Source organism: Sphaerodactylus townsendi, linkage group LG16 (genome assembly GCF_021028975.2).
Source record: "Sphaerodactylus townsendi isolate TG3544 linkage group LG16, MPM_Stown_v2.3, whole genome shotgun sequence".
In the NCBI taxonomy this organism is placed as follows: domain Eukaryota; kingdom Metazoa; phylum Chordata; class Lepidosauria; order Squamata; family Sphaerodactylidae; genus Sphaerodactylus; species Sphaerodactylus townsendi.
The window spans coordinates 22794644-22800643 of record NC_059440.1 but is presented as its reverse complement, the minus strand read 5'-3'; positions in this window follow the sequence as shown (position 1 = coordinate 22800643).

Genomic DNA, 6000 nt, shown 5'->3' with positions numbered 1-6000 from the left:
AAATCAAAATTTGAATTCAAACTTGCTTGACAACCACAAACCTTCCCAAACCCTGCAAAGGAGGAAAATTATACATTACATCATGCAATTTGTCAGGATCCAAAAACAGTTTTGAAAAACTGTCTCTCCGAATCCTTATATAAATCGTCTTTCAGACTGGCTTTCCCTCTTAACTCCCCACCCCCCAGGCTTTGTCCCTTAACCCTCCCCAGTTCTGAGCGCTGCCACGTAACCTGAATTAAAAGGTCATCTTTTTTCAGTATACCCCCTCCTTCCCCAATAGTACCTTGGGCAAACTGCACCAGCATTCTTCATTATGACACTCATAGAAATAAACATTGGTAAGGAAAAGAGAATGGATGGAGCTTTGTGTCTCTGGAATCTGAGACTTAGGGTAAAAGAGGACACGGGTTTCCATACTTGGACCCTTTTGCACCTGGGATTGATAACTTCCAGGTGAGGCATGGAGTTGTCCCACATTTACCTCTGATCTCTAGACCACGGAGTTTAGTTCTCCTGGGGGAAATGGCTGCATTGGAAGGTGGATTCTATCGCATCATAGCGTGGTGATGTCCCTCCTGTCTCCAAAGCCTGGCCTCCCCAGGTTCCGCCCCCATAGCACCAGGAATTTCCCAATCTGGAGCTGGCGATCGCTCCAATGGAGCTTATGGAGGAGAAGTCGATCCCTGGCTACCAGTCTCGATCTGCCTTGATCTCAGATTGCAAATGCCTTAGCAGACCAGGTGCTCAAGAGCAGCAGCAGCAGAAGGCCATTGCTTTCACCTCCTGCATGTGAGCTCCCAAAGGCACCTGGTGGGCCACTGCGAGTGGCAGAGTGCTGGACTAGATGGACTCTGGTCTGATCCAGCAGGCCAGTTCTTATGTTCTTATGTTCTTATGTCAACTCTGGATTGTGAAATTCCTGGAGATTTGTGGTGGAGCCTAGGGAGGCCGGGGTTTAGGGCTACCAGGTACCACTTGGCCATTGGTGAGGGATGGAGGGGTAGGGTTCCAGGTCCTAGTTGGGAAACTCTTGAAGATTTGGGGAAGACAGGAACCTTAACAGAGTACCACGCCATAGAGTCCACCCTCCAAAACATCTATTTTCTCTGTAGTCTGGAGACAATATGTAATTCCAGGGATATTCCCAGGTTGCACCGGGAGGCTGGCATCCCTTTTAGCTATGATGTTATAGAATCCACCTTGTAAAACAGACATTTTCCCCACAGGAACTGATCAGCCTGCAGATGAGTTGTGATTCTGGGAGCTTCCCAGATCCCATCTGAGGCTGGAATTTTTTTACCCCCGACCTTCAAATTATAATAGAAATGTCTGCAATCGGCTGCTGGAGGAACGGCAAACCTGCATCAAACCATTCAGAAGTGTGATTGTCAAGGATGTTGCGACACTGGTCTTAGAACGTGTATGGTTTGTTTGCTTTTGACCCCGTCATTTAAACATGATGGAGACACCCCTTGATGTCCTGAGTACAACACAGAAGGATGGCAAGCCGGGGCTGTGGTGACTCCGGGTTTGGTTGGGGGAGTTTTCAGTGTGGCAAGGAGCCCTCATCATCGCACTGTACACGGTTTCCTTCCCCCGCAGGGAGTTGTGAAGGGATGATGGAGCCTTGCAAGCAAGCAATAAAATCAGCCCAGCCATTACAAAAAGTTGACAAATTTATTACTGAGGCTTAGAGCTTTACTGCCAGGAGAGAGAGGAAGGCAGCCAAGTTGTGTTTTATTAGCCGAGCTTGAGTCAAGCAGGCAAGTTAGACTGCAGGGGAAATGCAGAACGCCATCAGTTTGTCTCTGCAGGCTGGAGCCGATTGGCTTCTTGGAGGGTTGCCAACTCCTGATTAGGAAATTCCTGGAGATTTGGGGGGTGGGACCTGAGAGGGCAGCGTTCGGGCAGGGAAGGGACCGCCAAAATCTCCAGTATTTCCAAACCCAGAGCTGGCAACCATACAAGACACACAGATACACATCACCCAACTCAATGCCACAGAATGCAGGCAAGCCAAAAGCGAGGCAGAAATGGGCTGTTGTGGGTTTTCCTGACTGTGAGGCCGTGGTCTGGTAGTTTTGGCTCCTAACATTTCATCCGCATCTATGGCTGGCAACTTCAGAGGCCTGTCCTGGTAACATGTGTTTTTCAATAGATGACATTCCTCTGATGTTGCCAGCCATAGATGTAGGTGAAGCATTAGGAGCAAAAACTACCAGACCACAGACACACAACCCAGAAAACCCACAACAGCCAGTTGACTCTAGCCATGAAAGCCTTTGGCAATACAGGGCAGAAACTGCCTGAGAAAACAAATCCCCTATTCCTGGAGCATGAAGTTCTGTAGAAACACAATGACAACTGAGCTTCCCCATGGTGGGTCTCCCTGCAATTTCCCTGCCCAACTGCCCCACTGTGACTTGGGCCCTTTCCCCGCTTTTACTCGTTTGCATGCGCGCTACTACTTCCAAATAGCTGTATCCAGCGGCAAGCCCCCCTACGTAGTCCAGGGTGTAGCGACGACGCGAGCTGCTCCGACTCTGCGCCTCACGTCCCCTCAGTGCAGGTACATCATTTCTGACGCTGGAAGAAACGGGGTACCTTCTGGATCCCCGTTGGCCCCAAGGCAGAACACGACGCATCAGCCGGCGGAAATCGCTCGCGCTGAGAGTAGCGCGCTGCAAATCGTAAGTGGGGGAAGGCCCTTGGCTTTCCACCACTAAGGAGAGTTTTTTTAACCAGTAACTGACAAATCCCAATAGTTTTTAATACTAGAAGGCAAATAAAACCATCACCATAAGAGTGTAGAAGTAGAGAAAGACTTACTACACATCAGCACTGAAGCCAACCTGAATATCTTGTGTGGAAGCAAACTTGGAGCGCTGAATAGAAACAAGACAATCTGCTGAAATCCTTAAGCCTTTTGCCAAGCATGAGGTCTACCACCCCAATATTGCTTCGTGGCCTTCTCCTTTTAGAAAACCAGGCCAGCACGTGATTTCCAAAAGACATCCTCAAGAAACAGGCGGCCAGCTGGGATTTGCCTCACAAGGGCAAATGCAAAAATAGAAAGGAACCCCCTGTAAGACGCAACACAAAACGAAAGAATACTTTGTGTGGGTTATAGAATGACAGAACTCACTTGAAGCAGTAGCAAACAAAACCTTATATTGCAGAGGTCACATTTGAATTTTTTTACCCCCGACCTTCAAATTATAATAGAAAATAATCTACTGAAGCACAATTCCATACAGACCAGCGTTCCTGGGGACTTAGTATTTAACAAGCTGAAGGATTATCTCGCTTGGTTTTTTTTTTAAAGCCTTGGGAGTGTGTGATTATAAGAACTGCAATAGAACAGTCTGTCTTATCATTGTGATGGCTGATCTGTATGGAATTGGGCTTCACCAGATTATTTTTCTATTATAATTGGATGGTGACAGATAAAAAAAATAAGATTTGGTCTGATACTACTTCAAGTGAGCCGTTTAATTTTACAGCCCACACACGGTTTTCGGGGGTGGGTGGGTGTTGTGCTGCCTCATAAGGGTGAAAGAGCCAGGATTGTAAACCCATGGTTGGGCTCCAACGCTTTCAGGTACTTTGGGGAACCCCTCCAGCACTTCAATCTTTCACCCCACTAAAACTAACAGCTTTAGACTTCTTCATAAACATGGACGAAGCGCAAATAGTCAAACTTCTGTCGCTAAGGCTACTTGACATTGAAAATCAATTGTTTTCTACTCAATACATGAAGGGCATTTTACCGGAGGGCTCCCACCCTCTTCCCTTCAGTAAAGGGCTACCAAGGTACTTTTACAATATATCTTCACCAGATTCCTCCGACGTATTCTAATGCTAGTCTGAAATTGAACGCTTCTACCTTCTGTGCAGTCTTGAGCGGTAGATTCTCTCCCAGATCCCATACCAACAAAGAACGTGGTCCCTGCTCAAGCAAAAAAAAGCCATCAAAACAATCGGGAAAGTACATCCCTCCTAGGGATTTTAAACCATATACTTCATCTAGAAGACAATTTATAGACCCATACACTGAGAACTATGCCAACTCACCAGACAAGGTTAAATCCCTCTTTCTGCTTTGTGATCAGTCTCCTCAGAGATCCCTAGACGTTGCCAAATTCCTGGCACTGGTACAGCAGATTCGCCACAGATTTTAGCTTATTTATTTATTTATTGTTTTAACTGCTGGAAATGTTCGAACCTACTTATTTTAACTTGATTCTCCTCAACCTCCCTGTTGTATTTTAGACTTATGCCAATAAAAAGGTTGATGTTAAAAAAACTAAAAAAACTAACAGCTTGACCCTGGTACAACAGGTACTAGACCGCAGTACATAGCCCGATATCCATTTTGAGGGTCTCCTGAAGAATTTTACTCACAATTTTAAAATATTTTTAATTATTGCGTGAGTGGAATTCTTTAGGGAAGCTCATTTGGGGAGTATAATGGCTCCATACTGTAATATTTTGAAGTGAATTAATATTTTATTGTTTATTAAAAACCCATAATTTATGGGTAATCATTTTAATATGAGGCAATTTGTTTAACGGCAATAAGGAAGCAGTTAATCATCTTATTAATAGAGGTTATATAAGGTCGAATCCCCACTTGAAATTTGCACGCAGATCCAAACCTGTTCATTGTTAAACTGTCTTTCTCCCTCCCCACCGCAGCGAGCACACAGCAGACACACCCGGCTGCAGAACTCTTAGCAATCCCCACTACCAGGCGAGCTCGCTTCGCCGGTCTCCTCTGATTGGCTGGCATGCCTTGATGGGGTGGGACCTTTTCCCACTGCGGAAACATACATTGTAGGGGCGTGATAAAAAAACCAACATGTAAAAGTTTAACATTTAACTGTGCAAACAGTTAATCGTTACCTGTGTAAACCATTAACAATTCAAAGTTAAACGTTTAACTGTTTAACGTTTGCATCCCCTTCTGCTGGCCGATCGCAAAAACGGAAACGAAACCAAGGAAAGGCTGCGCGTGCATCACAGCGTGATTATTGCCCTGGACTCAAGGTTACACTCCAGGATCGGGAAACGAAATGGGTTTCCAAACTCCTCATCCCTCCCCTCGGATCAGCTCTGATCCGTGTTAATGGGGTCTATGCCACTTGCAACCAGGTCCTGCCAGAACGCGGATTAACGGGGAAAACAAGCACCAGAAACAGAATCTGCCATGCAAGCAGTGGGGAGGTCGTCCCTCAAACCTGGTTAGTTTGTGTTCTGAAACCTGGCTAAGATGGTAGTGGGGATTTGACCTAAGAGAATCAATTAATTGTAATTTATAGGAGGGGGTGTTAATACCAAAAGAAAAAGAAAAGAAACAGGTGAAACAAAATTCTTATTTATTTGTTCCATTAGGACATGGAGAAATTTTACATCAATTATACAAAATGTCCTCCACAAAACCGCTTAAACAATGAACTACCGGCTGGCACGAGGAGAAGTGTACAACAATAAACAGGTTCCTTATGCCTGCGGGGTGCCCAGGCTTCAGCCTAGTCAGTCTTATGGATAATATGGCCCTGGCAAGAGCAACTGTCCAAAACATGTATGTAAACTCCGGCTTCTTTCCTTCTGGTGAACAAAATGTGTCTGAGATCTTTGTAAGGTGATGGCAAGCTCATAAGTTCATATTTATTTATTCTTGCACATTTTATCCCACCCTTCCACCCAAGAGTTAAGGGAAGCATATTAGGCTCCCACGATCCTTATAATAACCCTGTAAGGTATGCCTAAGTTGCATAGGAACATTTAACCTGTGGACTGCGGGGACTTGAGCCCAGGTTACCTTAAGAACATAAGAACATGCCAGCTGGATCAGACCAGAGTCCATCTAGTCCAGCTCTCTGCTACTCGCAGTGGCCCACCAGGTGCCTTTGGGAGCTCACCTGCAGGATGTGAGAGCAATGGCCTTCTGCTCCTGAGCACCTGGACTGTTAAGGCATTTGCAATCTCAGATCA